Here is a 19,243-nt window from a genome sequence, read left to right on the forward strand (position 1 = left end):
TCAACAAGATGGATGACAGTGTTTCTCAAATAGTTGTTCTAGTCACACTCCAACAAGAGATAATGAGTATGGTTCACAATGGTAGTATGATAGGCCATCTTGAGGTCAACAAGATGGATGACAGTGTTTTGTGTAACTTCTTCTTCTGGTCTGAAACAGGGTGTTGTTTAGTGTAGATTCTGTCACGTTTTCCAGCTGACGGGTACACCGAACCGAACCCTGCCGGTTACACCTTTGCAGACTATCCCTGCTTTTGATGAGCCTTTCAGCAGGGTTCTGGTGGATTGCATTGCACTCCACCAATCAGGCCTTTATGGTAGAGTGGGGCGGCAGGGTAGCCTAGTGAGGGACATCAGAGACTGCAACGTTCTCTGCTTCACGGAAACATGGCTCACTGGGAAGACGCTATCCAATGCGGTGCAGCCAACGGGTTTCTCCACGCATCGCGCCGACAGAAACAAACATCTTTCTGGTAAGAGAGTGGCGGGGGCGTATGCTTCATGACTAACGAGACATGGTGTGATGAAGGAAACATACAGGAACTCAAATCCTTCTGTTCACCTGATTTAGAATTCCTCACAATCAAATGTAGACCGCATTATCTTCCAAGAGAATTCTCTTCGATTATAATCACAGCCGTATATATCCCCCCCCCCCAAGCAGACACATCGATGGCTCTGAACGAACTTTATTTAACTCTTTGCAAACAGGAAACCATTTATCCGGAGGCTGCATTCATTGTAGCTGGGGATTTTAACCAAGCTAATCTGAAAACAAGACTCCCTAAATTTTATCAGCATATCGATTGCGCAACCAGGGGTGGTAAAACCTTGGATCATTGTTACTCTAACTTCCGCGACGCATATAAGGCCCTGCCCCGCCCACTTTCGGAAAAGCTGACCACGACTCCATTTTGCTGATCCCTGCCTACAGGCAGAAACTAAAACAAGAGGCTCCCACGCTGAGGTCTGTCCAACGCTGGTCAGACCAAGCTGACTCCACACTTCAAGACTGCTTCCATCACGTGGACTGGGACATGTTTCGTATTGCGTCAGATAAAAATATTGACGAATACGCTGATTCGGTGTGCGAGTTCATTAGAACGTGCGTCGAAGATGTCGTTCCCATAGCAACGATAAAAACATTCCCTAACCAGAAACCGTGGATTGATGGCAGCATTCGCGTGAAACTGAAAGCGCGAACCACTGCTTTTAATCAGGGCAAGGTGTCTGGCAACATGACCGAATACAAACAGTGCAGCTATTCCCTCCGCAAGGCTATTAAACAAGCTAAGCGTCAGTACAGAGACAAAGTGGAATCTCAATTCAATGGCTCAGACACAAGAGGCATGTGGCAGGGTCTACAGTCAATCACGGACTACAAGAAGAAACCCAGCCCAGTCACAGACCAGGATGTCTTGCTCCCAGGCAGACTAAATAACTTTTTTGCCCGCTTTGAGGACAATACAGTGCCACTGACACGGCCTGCAACGAAAACATACGGTCTCTCCTTCACTGCAGCCGAGGTGAGTAAGACATTTAAACGTGTTAACCCTCGCAAGGCTGCAGGCCCAGACGGCATCCCCATCCGCGCCCTCAGAGCATGCGCAGACCAGCTGGCCGGTGTGATTACGGACATATTCAATAAATCCCTATACCAGTCTGCTGTTCCCACATGCTTCAAGAGGGCCACCATTGTTCCTGTTCCCAAGAAAGCTAAGGTAACTGAGCTAAACGACTACCGCCCCGTAGCACTCACTTCCGTCATCATGAAGTGCTTTGAGAGACTAGTCAAGGACCATATCACCTCCACCCTACCTGACACCCTAGACTCACTCCAATTTGCTTACCGCCCAAATAGGTCCACAGACGATGCAATCTCAACCACACTGCACACTGCCCTAACCCACCTGGACAAGAGGAATACCTATGTGAGAATGCTGTTCATCGACTACAGCTCGGCATTCAACACCATAGTACCCTCCAAGCTCGTCATCAAGCTCGAGACCCTGGGCCTCGACCCCGCCCTGTGCAACTGGGTACTGGACTTCCTGATGGGCCGCCCCCAGGTGGTGAGGGTAGGCAACAACATCTCCTCCCGCTGATCCTCAACACGTGGGCCCCACAAGGGTGCGTTCTGAGCCCTCTCCTGTACTCCCTGTTCACCCACGACTGCGTGGCCACGCACGCCTCCAACTCAATCATCAAGTTTGCGGACGACACAACAGTGGTAGGCTTGATTACCAACAACGACGAGACGGCCTACAGGGAGGAGGTGAGGGCCCTCGGAGTGTGTTGTCAGGAAAATAACCTCACACTCAACGTCAACAAAACTAAGGAGATGATTGTGGACTTCAGGAAACAGCAGAGGGAACACCCCCCTATCCACATCGATGGAACAGTAGTGGAGAGGGTAGCAAGTTTTAAGTTCCTCGGCATACACATCACAGACAAACTGAATTGGTCCACTCACACTGACATTGTCGTGAAGAAGGCGCAGCAGCGCCTCTTCAACCTCAGGAGGCTGAAGAAATTTGGCTTGTCACCAAAAGCACTCACAAACTTCTACAGATGCACAATCGAGAGCATCCTGGCGGGCTGTATCACCGCCTGGTACGGCAACTGCTCCGCCCTCAACCATAAGGCTCTCCAGAGGGTAGTGAGGTCTGCACAATGCATCACCGGGGGCAAACTACCTGCCCTCCAGGACACCTACACCACCCGATGTTACAGGAAGGCCATAAAGATCATCAAGGACATCAACCACCCGAACCACTGCCTGTTCACCCCGCTATCATCCAGAAGGCGAGGTCAGTACAGGTGCATCAAAGCTGGGACCGAGAGACTGAAAAACAGCTTCTATCTCAAGGCCATCAGACTGTTAAACAGCCACCACTAACATTGAGTGGCTGCTGCCAACACACTGTCATTGACACTGACCCAACTCCAGCCACTTTAATAATGGGAATTGATGGGAAATGATGTAAATATATCACTAGCCACTTTAAACAATGCTACCTTATATAATGTTACTTACCCTACATGATTCATCTCATATGCATATGTATATACTGTACTCTACATCATCGACTGCATCCTTAATAATACATTAGTAATACATGTATCACTAGCCACTTTAACTATGCCACTTTGTTTACTTTGTCTACATACTCATCTCATATGTATATACTGTACTCGATACCATCTACTGTATGCTGCTCTGTACCATCACTCATTCATATATCCTTATGTACATATTCTTTATCCCCTTACACTGTGTATAAGACAGTAGTTTTGGAATTGTTAGTTAGATTACTTGTTGGTTATCACTGCATTGTCGGAACTAGAAGCACAAGCATTTCGCTACACTCGCATTAATATCTGCTAACCATGTGTATGTGACAAATAAAATTTGATTTGATTTGGTTAGAGCGTTGGAATAGTAACTGAAAGGTTGCAAGTTTGAATCCCCGAGCTGACAAGGTACAAATCTGTCGTTCTGCCCCTGAACAGGCAGTTAACCCACTGTTCCTAGGCGTGGCCAGACGGAAGCCACTCCACCAATCAGGCCTTTATGGTAGAGTGGCCAGACGGAAGCCACTCCACCAATCAGGCCTTTATGGTAGAGTGGCCAGACGGAAGCCACTCCACCAATCAGGCCTTTATGTTAGAGTGGCCAGACGGAAGCCACTCCACCCATAGCGACACATTTAAGTTGATCATGTTGTTAAATGGGAGTTGTTTTCTGTTGCTTGTGAGCAAAACTTGTCCTACAGAGTCAGCGTGTCAGAGTGACCATCGGGTTCTGGATCCCCTCCCTGACCAAGGCCCTTCTCCCCCGATTGCTGTTTGGCCCGGCTGGCTAGCTCTAGGAATAGTCTTGGTGGTTCCAAACTTCTTTCATTTAAGAGTGATGGAGGCCACTGTGTTGTTTGGGACCTTCGATGCTGCAGACATGTTTTGGTACCCTTCCCCAGATCTGTGCCACGACACAATCCTTTCTTGGCGCTTTACAGATAATTCCTTTAAAAAAAATGTCCAATCAATTTAATTTACCACAGGTGGACTCCAATCAAGTTGTAGAAACATCAAGGATGATCAATGGAAGCAGGATGCACATGAGCTTAATTTCGTGTCTCATAGGAAAGGGTCTGACTATTTATGTAAATAATTGTAAAGACACGTTTTCGCTTTGTCATTATGGGGTATTGTGATGTCATTATGGGGTATTGTGTGTAGATTGATGTGGAAAAAAAGTAATTTGATACATTTTAGAATAATCACATAATAAAATCTGGAAGAAGTCAAGGGGTCTGAATATTTTCCAAATGTGATTGTGAATGTTGTTTCTGAAATAATAACTTGTGTTTTGGATCTGGCAGGAAGTCCATACAGGAGAGCATTGCAATACTTCCTCCCCTCTCTTCCCTCTCTTTTCCCACTTTCACCCCTCTTCTCCCACTTCCTCCCCCTCTCATCCCACTTCCTCTCCCACTTCCTCCCCCTCTCATCCCACTTCCTCCCCCTCTCATCCCACTTCCTCCCCCTCCTCTCCCACTTCCTCCCCTCTCTTCCCCTAATACTCTGAATGGTATAAAAAACACTGGCAGTCAAATGAGGCCGAAACATAAGCTTAAATAAGCAAGTGACACTAGTGTGGGAAATGTAATTTTATGTCAACAAATACTTCCTCTCCATTGTCCCTCTGAGGTATCAACTTGCCTCCTGCAGTGCATCCAGATGTGCTGTCTAAGTGGTTTCCCCTGGAACATGTCGAGTCCATTAATCCTGTAGTGAATATCCTCCAGTTATTGTGTTAGTGGGATGAGTTGGAGGGCAGGTGAATTTGTCATTGTGACACAGCAATAAAGGGTTCGCTGTTAGCAAGGAGCTAATGTTTGCCCATAGGTATACCTTACCTCTCTCTCTCTCTCTCTCTCGCTCTCGCTCTCGCTCTCTCTCTCTTTCTGTGAGAGAAGGGTCTCTCTTATTGTTACCTCTATGTCCAATGACCTGCCTCGAGCCTGTTAAATCAGGATTATCCAGACTTGAGACACACACACGCACACACACACACACACACGCACACACACTGATAAAGACACACAGCTCTTAGAGAGGAATTTATCTCAGGGCTAGAGGGAAGGTGTTATTGGGTATACAGGGATTGGTCAAGCCCCATGCCTCAAACTGTAGCTTGCTTATGTCTGGTGGTAGATAAAGTCACTGAGACCTTCAGTTTGTTATGGTTTGATTACAATGTTCTACTTTTGAAGGACTTCACAGAAACGTTGGATTTAAAAGTACTTTCATTTTCCATGTATTCACACGTGTGTGTATGTGTGAGCGAGAGAGAGAGAGAGAAAGGAGAGAGAGTGTATAAGATATGTGGGCTCCCGAGTGGTGCAGCGGTCTAAGACACTGCATCTCAGTGCTAAAGACGTCACTACAGACCCTGGTTCATTTACAGGCTGTATCATAACCGGCTGTGATTGGGAGTCCCATAGGGCGGCGAACAATTGACCCCAGCGTTGTCCGGGTTAGGGTTTGGCCCGGGTAGGCAGTCATTGGGAGTCCCATAGGGCGTCATTGGGAGTCCCATAGGGCGTCATTGGGAGTCCCATAGGGCGTCATTGTAAATAATCATTTGTTCTTAACTGACCTGCCTGGTTAAATGGTTTAAAAGGGTACAAAAATATGCCATTTTCTTTTTTTTCACCTTTTATTTAACAAGTCAGTTGAGAACAAATTATTATTTACAATGACGGCCAACCAAAAGAAAAACGGCCTCCTGCTGGGGACGGGGGTCAGACCAGCACCGTTGGCCGACGCCCAGGGGCTCGGCTTGTTGCCGTGGCTACAATCGGCGGGGGCGGAGGCGTCGTTGGGGCCGATGTTGGCCACGCACCCCCACGGTCCATTCGCCGCCCCGTTACACGTTATGATGTTATTGCTGCTACCGGGAGGAACGCCGCCGTTAGTCAACGGGGAGAAGTGGTTCCAGTTACGGACTCCGTTTCCTTTAAAAATTAAAAATATAGGACACAACACACATCACGACGAGAGAGACAACTCAACACAACATAAAGAGAGACCTAAAGACAACATACGCAGGTAACCTCTGTGATACTGGACACATACAGCTGTTCTGTGTCTCAAAGCCATGTGGTGCACTGTGGCAGAACTATAACGCTACTTCAAAAGCATCACTCACACACACACACACATATAACACACACACACACACACACACACACACACACACACACACACACACACACACACACACACACACACACACACACACACACACACACACACACACACACACACACACACACACACACACACACACACACACACACACACACACACACACACACACAAGGTGCGGGCTGTGATATTGCAACTGTGCATCACTCTGGATTGACGGCGGAAAAATTCCATTAGAGCCGCTAGCATGTCTCCAGAGATACCTGTCCTGACACACGCGTGTGTGTGTGTGTTATATATATGTGTGTGTGTGTTATATGGTGACGGCCTACGGGTAATGGGTGACAGGATGAAAGGGTAATGACTAGACCATATCCCCTTTATAATACATCACTGTCATACTGTATAATACTGTAGCGTAAAGGCTTCCACCTGCTCTGTTCTTCTCTGTGAGATACAGACAGGAGGAGTACACACAGGAAAACACACTCACCAATCAGTCACAGCCAGGAAAACACACTCACCAATCAGTCACAGCCAGGAAAACACACTCACCAATCAGTCACAGCCAGGAAAACACACTCACCAATCAGTCACAGCCAGGAAAACACACTCACCAATCAGTCACAGCCAGGAAAACACACTCACCAATCAAATCAAATCAAATGTTATTTGTCACATACACATGGTTAGCAGATGTTAATGGTCACATACACATGGTTAGCAGATGTTAATTGCGAGTGTAGCGAAATGCTTGTGCTTCTAGTTCCGACAATGCAGCAATAACCAACGAGTAATCTAGCTAACAATTCCAAAACTACTGTCTTATACACAGTGTAAGGGGATAAAGAATATGTACATAAAGATATATGAATGAGTGATGGTACAGAGCAGCATAGGCAAGATACAGTAGATGGTATCGAGTACAGTATATACATATGAGATGAGTATGTAAACAAAGTGGCATAGTTTAAAGTGGCTAGTGATACATGTATTACATAAGGATGCAGTCGATGATATAGAGTACAGTATATAGGTATACATATGAGATAAATAATGTAGGGTATGTAAACATTATATTAAGTAGCATTGTTTAAAGTGGCTAGTGATATATTTTACATCAATTCCCATCAATTCCCATTATTAAAGTTGCTGGAGTTGAGTCAGTGTGTTGGCAGCAGCCACTCAATGTTAGTGGTGGCTGTTTAACAGTCTGATGGCCTTGAGATAGAAGCTGTTTTTCAGTCTCTCGGTCCCAGCTTTGATGCACCTGTACTGACCTCGCCTTCTGGATGATAGTGGGGTGAACAGGCAGTGGTTGTTGTCCTTGATGATCTTTATGGCCTTCCTGTGACATCGGGTGGTGTAGATGTCCGAGAGGGCAGGTAGTTTGCCCCCGGTGATGCGTTGTGCAGACCTCACTACCCTCTGGAGAGCCTTACAATCAGTCACAGCCAGGAAAACACACATTTAACAAACAGTCACATTCAGGAAAACACACACTAACCAATCAGTTACAGCCAGGAGAACACTTTCACCAATCAGTTACAGCCAGGAAAACACACTCACCAATCAGTCACAGCCAGGAAAACACACATTTAACAAACAGTCACATTCAGGAAAACACACACTAACCAATCAGTTACAGCCAGGAGAACACTTTCACCAATCAGTTACAGCCAGGAGAACACACACTAACCAATCAGTTCCAGTCAGGAGAACACATTCACCAATCAGTTACAGCCAGGAAAACACACACTAACCAATCAGTTCCAGTCAGGAGAACACTTTCACCAATCAGTTACAGCCAGGAGAACACACACTAACCAATCAGTTCCAGTCAGGAGAACACATTCACCAATCAGTTACAGCCAGGAAAACACACACTAACCAATCAGTTACAGCCAGGAGAACACACACTAACCAATCAGTTCCAGTCAGGAGAACACATTCACCAATCAGTTACAGCTAGGAGAACACATTCACCAATCAGTTACAGCCAGGAAAACACACACTAACCAATCAGTTACAGCCAGGAGAACACATTCACCAATCAGTTACAGCCAGGAGAACACACACTAACCAATCAGTTACAGTCAGGAGAACACACACTAACCAATCAGTTACAGTCAGGAGAACACACACTAACCAATCAGTTACAGCCAGGAGAACACACATTCACCAATCAGTTACAGTCAGGAGAACACACACTAACCAATCAGTTACAGCCAGGAGAACACACACTAACCAATCAGTTACAGTCAGGAGAACACACACTAACCAATCAGTTACAGCCAGGAGAACACACATTCACCAATCAGTTACAGCTAGGAGAACACATTCACCAATCAGTTACAGCCAGGAGAACACACACTAACCAATCAGTTACAGTCAGGAGAACACACACTAACCAATCAGTTACAGCTAGGAGAACACATTCACCAATCAGTTACAGCCAGGAGAACACACACTAACCAATCAGTTACAGTCAGGAGAACACATTCACCAATCAGTTACAGTCAGGAGAACACATTCACCAATCAGTTACAGTCAGGAGAACACACATTCACCAATCAGTTACAGTCAGGAGAACACACACTAACCAATCAGTTACAGCCAGGAGAACACACACTAACCAATCAGTTACAGTCAGGAGAACACACACTAACCAATCAGTTACAGCCAGGAGAACACACACTAACCAATCAGTTACAGTCAGGAGAACACACACTAACCAATCAGTTACAGTCAGGAGAACACACACTAACCAATCAGTTACAGCCAGGAGAACACACACTAACCAATCAGTTACAGTCAGGAGAACACACACTAACCAATCAGTTACAGTCAGGAGAACACACACTAACCAATCAGTTACAGCTAGGAGAACACATTCACCAATCAGTTACAGCCAGGAGAACACACACTAACCAATCAGTTACAGTCAGGAGAACACACACTAACCAATCAGTTACAGTCAGGAGAACACATTCACCAATCAGTTACAGTCAGGAGAACACATTCACCAATCAGTTACAGTCAGGAGAACACACATTCACCAATCAGTTACAGTCAGGAGAACACATTCACCAATCAGTTACAGCCAGGAGAACACATTCACCAATCAGTTACAGCCAGGAAAACACACACTAACCAATCAGTTACAGCCAGGAGAACACACATTCACCAATCAGTTACAGTCAGGAGAACACACTCACCAATCAGTTACAGCCAGGAGAACACATTCACCAATCAGTTACAGCCAGGAGAACACATTCACCAATCAGTTACAGTCAGGAGAACACATTCACCAATCAGTTACAGTCAGGAGAACACACTCACCAATCAGTTACAGCCAGGAGAACACATTCACCAATCAGTTACAGCCAGGAGAACACATTCACCAATCAGTTACAGTCAGGAGAACACACATTCACCAATCAGTTACAGTCAGGAGAACACATTCACCAATCAGTTACAGCCAGGAGAACACACATTCACCAATCAGTTACAGTCAGGAGAACACACTCACCAATCAGTTACAGCCAGGAGAACACATTCACCAATCAGTTACAGCCAGGAGAACACACACTAACCAATCAGTTACAGTCAGGAGAACACATTCACCAATCAGTTACAGCCAGGAAAACACACACTGACCAATCAGTTACAGTCAGGAGAACACATTCACCAATCAGTTACAGCCAGGAAAACACACACTGACCAATCAGTTACAGTCAGGAGAACACATTCACCAATCAGTTACAGCCAGGAAAACACACACTGACCAATCAGTTACAGCCAGGAAAACACTTTCACCAATCAGTTACAGTCAGGAAAACACTTTCACCAATCAGTTACAGTCAGGAAAACACTTTCACCAATCAGTTACAGTCAGGAAAACACTTTCACCAATCAGTTACAGTCAGGAAAACACTTTCACCAATCAGTTACAGCCAGGAAAACACACACTGACCAATCAGTTACAGCCAGGAAAACACTTTCACCAATCAGTTACAGTCAGGAAAACACTTTCACCAATCAGTTACAGTCAGGAAAACACTTTCACCAATCAGTTACAGCCAGGAAAACACTTTCACCAATCAGTTACAGCCAGGAAAACACTTTCACCAATCAGTTACAGCCAGGAAAACACTTTCACCAATCAGTTACAGTCAGGAAAACACTTTCACCAATCAGTTACAGTCAGGAAAACACTTTCACCAATCAGTTACAGCCAGGAGAACACATTCACCAATCAGTTACAGTCAGGAAAACACTTTCACCAATCAGTTACAGCCAGGAAAACACTTTCACCAATCAGTTACAGCCAGGAAAACACTTTCACCAATCAGTTACAGCCAGGAAAACACTTTCACCAATCAGTTCCAGTCAGGAGAACACATTCACCAATCAGTTACAGCCAGGAAAACACACACTAACCAATCAGTTCCAGTCAGGAGAACACTTTCACCAATCAGTTACAGCCAGGAGAACACACACTAACCAATCAGTTCCAGTCAGGAGAACACATTCACCAATCAGTTACAGCCAGGAAAACACACACTAACCAATCAGTTACAGCCAGGAGAACACACACTAACCAATCAGTTCCAGTCAGGAGAACACATTCACCAATCAGTTACAGCTAGGAGAACACATTCACCAATCAGTTACAGCCAGGAAAACACACACTAACCAATCAGTTACAGCCAGGAGAACACATTCACCAATCAGTTACAGCCAGGAGAACACACACTAACCAATCAGTTACAGTCAGGAGAACACACACTAACCAATCAGTTACAGTCAGGAGAACACACACTAACCAATCAGTTACAGCCAGGAGAACACACATTCACCAATCAGTTACAGTCAGGAGAACACACACTAACCAATCAGTTACAGCCAGGAGAACACACACTAACCAATCAGTTACAGTCAGGAGAACACACACTAACCAATCAGTTACAGCCAGGAGAACACACATTCACCAATCAGTTACAGCTAGGAGAACACATTCACCAATCAGTTACAGCCAGGAGAACACACACTAACCAATCAGTTACAGTCAGGAGAACACACACTAACCAATCAGTTACAGCTAGGAGAACACATTCACCAATCAGTTACAGCCAGGAGAACACACACTAACCAATCAGTTACAGTCAGGAGAACACATTCACCAATCAGTTACAGTCAGGAGAACACATTCACCAATCAGTTACAGTCAGGAGAACACACATTCACCAATCAGTTACAGTCAGGAGAACACACACTAACCAATCAGTTACAGCCAGGAGAACACACACTAACCAATCAGTTACAGTCAGGAGAACACACACTAACCAATCAGTTACAGCCAGGAGAACACACACTAACCAATCAGTTACAGTCAGGAGAACACACACTAACCAATCAGTTACAGTCAGGAGAACACACACTAACCAATCAGTTACAGCCAGGAGAACACACACTAACCAATCAGTTACAGTCAGGAGAACACACACTAACCAATCAGTTACAGTCAGGAGAACACACACTAACCAATCAGTTACAGCTAGGAGAACACATTCACCAATCAGTTACAGCCAGGAGAACACACACTAACCAATCAGTTACAGTCAGGAGAACACATTCACCAATCAGTTACAGTCAGGAGAACACATTCACCAATCAGTTACAGTCAGGAGAACACACATTCACCAATCAGTTACAGTCAGGAGAACACATTCACCAATCAGTTACAGCCAGGAGAACACATTCACCAATCAGTTACAGCCAGGAAAACACACACTAACCAATCAGTTACAGCCAGGAGAACACACATTCACCAATCAGTTACAGTCAGGAGAACACACTCACCAATCAGTTACAGCCAGGAGAACACATTCACCAATCAGTTACAGCCAGGAGAACACATTCACCAATCAGTTACAGTCAGGAGAACACATTCACCAATCAGTTACAGTCAGGAGAACACACTCACCAATCAGTTACAGCCAGGAGAACACATTCACCAATCAGTTACAGCCAGGAGAACACATTCACCAATCAGTTACAGTCAGGAGAACACACATTCACCAATCAGTTACAGTCAGGAGAACACATTCACCAATCAGTTACAGCCAGGAGAACACACATTCACCAATCAGTTACAGTCAGGAGAACACACTCACCAATCAGTTACAGCCAGGAGAACACATTCACCAATCAGTTACAGCCAGGAGAACACACACTAACCAATCAGTTACAGTCAGGAGAACACATTCACCAATCAGTTACAGCCAGGAAAACACACACTGACCAATCAGTTACAGTCAGGAGAACACATTCACCAATCAGTTACAGCCAGGAAAACACACACTGACCAATCAGTTACAGTCAGGAGAACACATTCACCAATCAGTTACAGCCAGGAAAACACACACTGACCAATCAGTTACAGCCAGGAAAACACTTTCACCAATCAGTTACAGTCAGGAAAACACTTTCACCAATCAGTTACAGTCAGGAAAACACTTTCACCAATCAGTTACAGTCAGGAAAACACTTTCACCAATCAGTTACAGTCAGGAAAACACTTTCACCAATCAGTTACAGCCAGGAAAACACACACTGACCAATCAGTTACAGCCAGGAAAACACTTTCACCAATCAGTTACAGTCAGGAAAACACTTTCACCAATCAGTTACAGTCAGGAAAACACTTTCACCAATCAGTTACAGCCAGGAAAACACTTTCACCAATCAGTTACAGCCAGGAAAACACTTTCACCAATCAGTTACAGCCAGGAAAACACTTTCACCAATCAGTTACAGTCAGGAAAACACTTTCACCAATCAGTTACAGTCAGGAAAACACTTTCACCAATCAGTTACAGCCAGGAGAACACATTCACCAATCAGTTACAGTCAGGAAAACACTTTCACCAATCAGTTACAGTCAGGAAACCACACTCACCAATCTCCCAACCCTGGCATCGGTAATCTAGCTCAGTTATTCGCTCGCTGCCACCTACAGACAGACAAGAAGGGGGGCTAGAGTGGTAGGAAAGATGAGAAGAAGGGAACATGACAAACGAAAAGTTGGGCAGCCAGGTCTCTCCAGATCTAATGCACTAGTCAAAGTTTGTCCAGGTCCCCAGGATGTCGGCAGATTCCTTCATCACTGGCCTCTAGGGGCAACAGTGAGCGCTAATACCATCGAGATGGCGGATGGGCGTAAGCCGCGAGCTCCAGGGTTCAATCCCCTGTGCTAGGCCCTCATTTGGTTTTACCCTTAACCAAACCTTAACCGTTACCTCAAAGAGACATTTCTCCGCTGCTCTTTCACTACATATGTCCATTAATAGGTTATTAGCATATAATATGTGTCCAGAAAATGAAGAATTTCTAACACTACACACAAATACAAGCATTTCTGCATCACTGGTAGAAACGGACAATCAACATTTCCTTGTTGTAAGCAAACCAGAATATAGCAGCAGAATTCATAACGATTTCAGGGCGTAGTACCGCCCCCTGTCGAGGTGGATCTAGTTGAGAATGGGTGTCAACAGCTAACTACAGTTACTCGCTGGACCAGCCACTCCCTCATAGAACATCAGCTAGCCAATAACTATTTGTATTTTTGTGTCGAGAACAACTAAAGTTTAGTCATGGTGTGATGCTCAGTACTTGGATGTGCAAACTACAAGCAAACACATTTAATTGGTTACCTTACTGAGAAGTCGAGCAGAGGTAACATAGCTTACTTGTCCAACATCACTAATCTGGACGGCTCTGACTAAGAATACGTGGACAACTACAAATACTTAGGTGTCTGGTTAGACTGTAAACTCTCCTTCCAGACCCATATCAAACATCTCTAATCCAAAGTTAAATCTAGAATTGGCTTCCTATTTCGCAACAAAGCATCCTTCACTCATGCTGCCAAACATACCCTTGTAAAACTGACCATCCTACCAATCCTCGACTTTGGCGATGTCATTTACAAAATAGCCTCTAATACCCTACTCAACAAATTGGATGCAGTCTATCACAGTGCAATCCGTTTTGTCACCAAAGCCCCATATACTACCCACCATTGCGACCTGTACGCTCTCGTTGGCTGGCCCTCGCTTCATACTCGTCGCCAAACCCACTGGCTCCATGTCATCTACAACACCCTGCTAGGTAAAGTCCCCCCCTTATCTCAGCTCGCTGGTCACCATAGCATCTCCCACCTGTAGCACACGCTCCAGCAGGTATATCTCTCTAGTCAACCCCAAAACCAATTCTTTCTTTGGCCGCCTCTCCTTCCAGTTCTCTGCTGCCAATGACTGGAACGAACTACAAAAGTCTCTGAAACTGGAAACACTTATCTCCCTCACTAGCTTTAAGCACCAACTGTCAGAGCATCTTACAGATTACTGCACCTGTACATAGCCCACCTATAATTTTGCCCAAACAACTACCTCTTTCCCAACTGTATTTTATTTATTTATTTATTTATATTGCTCCTTGGCACCCCATTATTTTTATTTCTACTTTGCACATTCTTCCATTGCAAAACTACCATTCCAGTGTTTTACTTGCTATATTGTATTTACTTTGCCACCATGGCCTTTTTTGCCTTTACGTCCCTTCTCACCTCATTTGCTCACATTGTATATAGACTTGTTTATACTGTATTATTGACTGTATGTTTGTTTTACTCCATGTGTAACTCTGTGTCGTTGTATCTGTCGAACTGCTTTGCTTTATCTTGGCCAGGTCGCAATTGTAAATGAGAACTTTGTAGCTCAGTTGGTAGAGCATGGCGCTTGTAACGCCAGGGTAGTGGGTTCGATCCCCGGGACCACCCATACGTAGAATGTATGCACACATGACTGTAAGTCGCTTTGGATAAAAGCGTCTGCTAAATGGCATATATTATTATTATTATTATTATCAACTTGCCTACCTGGTTAAATAAAGGTTAAATTAAAAAAAATAAAAACTTAGCTAGCTAGCAAACTACATTTGTTTATCTAAACCAAAATCTGGAGAGGTTTCATAATAAGCTAGCTAGACATTCCCAAAGCAAATCAATGAAATTAGCCAGCTGCTATCTGACGATGTGATTTGCAAGCTAACCGTAGCTAGGCTAAGTCACGTTAGCTACAGCCTACCGGACTGTATCTAACCATTAGCTAGCTAACTAACTATCGCAGAGGCTAACGTTCCTGGCCTAAGTGTTCGATTTACAAAACATCTGCATTAAAGCTCAGCACCAGAAACTAGTGTAAATCACCTTTGTTAATCTTCCGTGACCCCACGATGAGCAAAACAAACATACTGCAGGCAGGCATGAACACGGTGCGTGTCTTGTTGTCATATTGGGTGTGTTTTTAAATAGACTACAACTTCTACTGTAATTATCTGTATTATGGAGGCTTAGTTGATTGTTTATGCAAAGCTTGATGTCTAAACTGGAGAGAAGCAGCGTCATTTAGTAAGGAAGGGATGATGTGGGTGACTGACTGGTGTCTGGGGGTTTGCATGATCTATTGACACGAGGGGGATGGGTGGATATAATACCTTGTTTGAGTGTGTGTTGATGGGGACAAAGTAGTAAAATGTCCTACAGACTAATCCTCCTGCTAATGATAATGACCTTCACACCAGCTTAAGTAGTACAGATACTGTAGACACATTGGATGAAAGCTTACAACCGAGAATAAGCTCTCAAACTGAACATCATCTGACTCTCTGAAGAGGAAATCGACTGTATGGGGCTGGCAAGAGACAACGTGTACAGTATATGTAGTCTATGAGTCCAAGGTCATGGATCTCATGAAAACCAGCTGCCATTGGCCAAAACAAGATGAGGTTCACCAGCTGAAGAATATTCTGGAAACCTGCCTGGAACATTCAAGCAACACTAGGTCCATATTCAGTTTGACTGATGTTGTAGTATAATACAGAATGCCTAGTATGCTCACAACTTCATTGTGCTATCAATATTGTTAGCTCTTTTGGAGAAAAGAAACACAGAGAATTCATAAATACCACTATGGTGCATAATTATGTCTGAAACACCTCTCATAATGTAGGGAGACTGGAAAAACACCGCTAATATAATCTAGCTGTGAATCGTCCCTTTTTTTCTCCCCAACTCCCGTACGGATCCTTGAGGTCCATGCGTCCTCTGAAACACGACCCTGCCAAGCCGCACTGCTTTTTGACACACTGCTCGTTTATCCCGGAAGCACCAATGTGTCGGAGGAAACACCATAAAACTGACGACCGAAGTCAACGTGCATGTGCCCGGCACGCCACGAGGAGTCACTGGAGCGCGATGGGACAAGGACATCCCGGCCGGACTAACCCAGATGGCGCTGGGTCAATTGTGCACCGCCTCGACTCTCCCGGTCGCGGCAGGGCTGTGACACAGCATGAGATGGAACCCGGGTATGTAGTGACGCCTCTAGTAGCACTACGATGCAGCACCTTAGACCGCTCCGCCACTCGGGAGACATGAATTGTCCCTTTAATTGTTTGGAATGAATGGCTAAACTTAACCCCAAACCTTAAACCTTAACCAACTTTTGGACAAACGTGGACAAACTTAAGCTCTATACCAGCTGGGTGGTCTGTAACCCCAACAGAACACAGCATACCAGCTGGGTGGTCTGTAACCCCAACAGAACACAGCATACCAGCTGGGTGGTCTATAACCCCAACAGAACACAGCATACCAGCTGGGTGGTCTGTAACCCCAACAGAACACAGCATACCATCTGGGTGGTCTGTAAACCCAACAGAACACAGCATACCAGCTGGGTGGTCTGTAACCCCAACAGAACACAGCATACCAGCCGGGTGGTCTGTAACCCCAACAGAACACAGCATACCAGCTGGGTGGTCTTTAAGAACTGACTCGGCCCTGTTTGTGGATTCATCCAATCTGGTTCCAGCAGCAAAGCATGTGGACAGTTCTGAGAGACTAGGAGGGATGGGACATGGAAAAGGCCTCTTTCCTCTCTCCCCGGTACAGTATATCATGCAGCACAAGGGGAGGTCTTACATTTACATTTACATTTAAGTCATTTAGCAGACGCTCTTATCCAGAGCGACTTACAAATTGGTGCATTCACCTTATGACATCCAGTGGAACAGTCACTTTACAATAGTGCATCTAAATCTTAAAGGGGTGGGGGGGTGAGAGGGAATACTTATCCTACCCTAGGTATTCCTTAAAGAGGTGGGGTTTCAGGTGTCTCCGGAAGGTGGTGATTGACTCCGCTGTCCTGGCGTCGTGAGGGAGTTTGTTCCACCATTGGGGGGCCAGGGCAGCGAACAGTTTTGACTGGGCTGAGCGGGAGCTGTACTTCCTCAGTGGTAGGGAGGCGAGCAGGCCAGAGGTGGATGAACGCAGTGCCCTTGTTTGGGTGTAGGGCCTGATCAGAGCCTGGTGGTACTGAGGTGCCGTTCCCCTCACAGCTCCGTAGGCAAGCACCATGGTCTTGTAGCGGATGCGAGCTTCAACTGGAAGCCAGTGGAGAGAACGGAGGAGCGGGGTGACGTGAGAGAACTTGGGAAGGTTGAACACCAGACGGGCTGCGGCGTTCTGGATGAGTTGAAGGGGTTTAATGGCACAGGCAGGGAGCCCAGCCAACAGCGAGTTGCAGTAATCCAGACGGGAGATGACAAGTGCCTGGATTAGGACCTTTGCCGCTTCCTGTGTGAGGCAGGGTCGTACTCTGCGGATGTTGTAGAGCATGAACCTACAGGAACGGGCCACCGCCTTGATGTTGGTTGAGAACGACAGGGTGTTGTCCAGGATCACACCAAGGTTCTTAGCGCTCTGGGAGGAGGACACAATGGAGTTGTCAACCTTGATGGCGAGATCATGGAACGGGCAGTCCTTCCCCGGGAGGAAGAGCAGCTCCGTCTTGCCGAGATTCAGCTTGAGGTGGTGATCCGTCATCCACACTGATATGTCTGCCAGACATGCAGAGATGCGATTCGCCACCTGGTCATCAGAAGGGGGAAAGGAGAAGATTAGTTGTGTGTCGTCTGCATAGCAATGATAGGAGAGACCATGTGAGGTTATGACAGAGCCAAGTGACTTGGTGTATAGCGAGAATAGGAGAGGGCCTAGAACAGAGCCCTGGGGACACCAGTGGTGAGAGCGCGTGGTGAGGAGACAGATTCTCGCCACGCCACCTGGTAGGAGCGACCTGTCAGGTAGGACGCAATCCAAGCGTGGGCCGCGCCGGAGATGCCCAACTCGGAGAGGGTGGAGAGGAGGATCTGATGGTTCACAGTATCGAAGGCAGCCGATAGATCTAGAAGGATGAGAGCAGAGGAGAGAGAGTTAGCTTTAGCAGTGCGGAGCGCCTCCGTGATACAGAGGAGAGCAGTCTCAGTTGAATGACTAGTCTTGAAACCTGACTGATTTGGATCAAGAAGGTCATTCAGAGAGAGATAGCGGGAGAGCTGGCCAAGGACGGCACGTTCAAGAGTTTTGGAGAGAAAAGAAAGAAGGGATACTGGTCTGTAATTGTTGACATCGGAGGGATCGAGTGTAGGTTTTTTCAGAAGGGGTGCAACTCTCGCTCTATTGAAGACGGAAGGGACGTAGCCAGCGGTCAGGGATGAGTTGATGAGCGAGGTGAGGTAAGGGAGAAGGTCTCCGGAAATGGTCTGGAGAAGAGGGGAGGGGATAGGGTCAAGCGGGCAGGTTGTTGGGCGGCCGGCCGTCACAAGACGCGAGATTTCATCTGGAGAGAGAGGGGAGAAAGAGGTCAGAGCACAGGGTAGGGTGAGCAGAACCAGCGGTGTCGTTTGACTTAGAAAACGAGGATCGGATGTCGTCGACCTTCTTTTCAAAATGGTTGACGAAGTCGTCTGCAGAGAGGGAGGAGGGGGGGGGAGGATTCAGGAGGGAGGAGAAGGTGGCAAAGAGCTTCCTAGGGTTAGAGGCAGATGCTTGGAATTTAGCGTGGTAGAAAGTGGCTTTAGCAGCAGAGACAGAGGAGGAAAATGTAGAGAGGAGGGAG

General features: G+C 46.0%; 1 protein-coding gene across 1 annotated transcript in view; it reads left to right on the forward strand.

The window, feature by feature from the left end:
* Positions 1 to 19,243, forward strand: part of LOC124002425 (acid-sensing ion channel 1-like) — a 445,922-nt gene that overhangs the window by 132,220 nt on the left and 294,459 nt on the right. The gene's annotated exons all lie outside the window — the stretch shown is intronic.

Source organism: Oncorhynchus gorbuscha, linkage group LG18 (assembly GCF_021184085.1).
Source record: "Oncorhynchus gorbuscha isolate QuinsamMale2020 ecotype Even-year linkage group LG18, OgorEven_v1.0, whole genome shotgun sequence".
Taxonomy (NCBI): domain Eukaryota; kingdom Metazoa; phylum Chordata; class Actinopteri; order Salmoniformes; family Salmonidae; genus Oncorhynchus; species Oncorhynchus gorbuscha.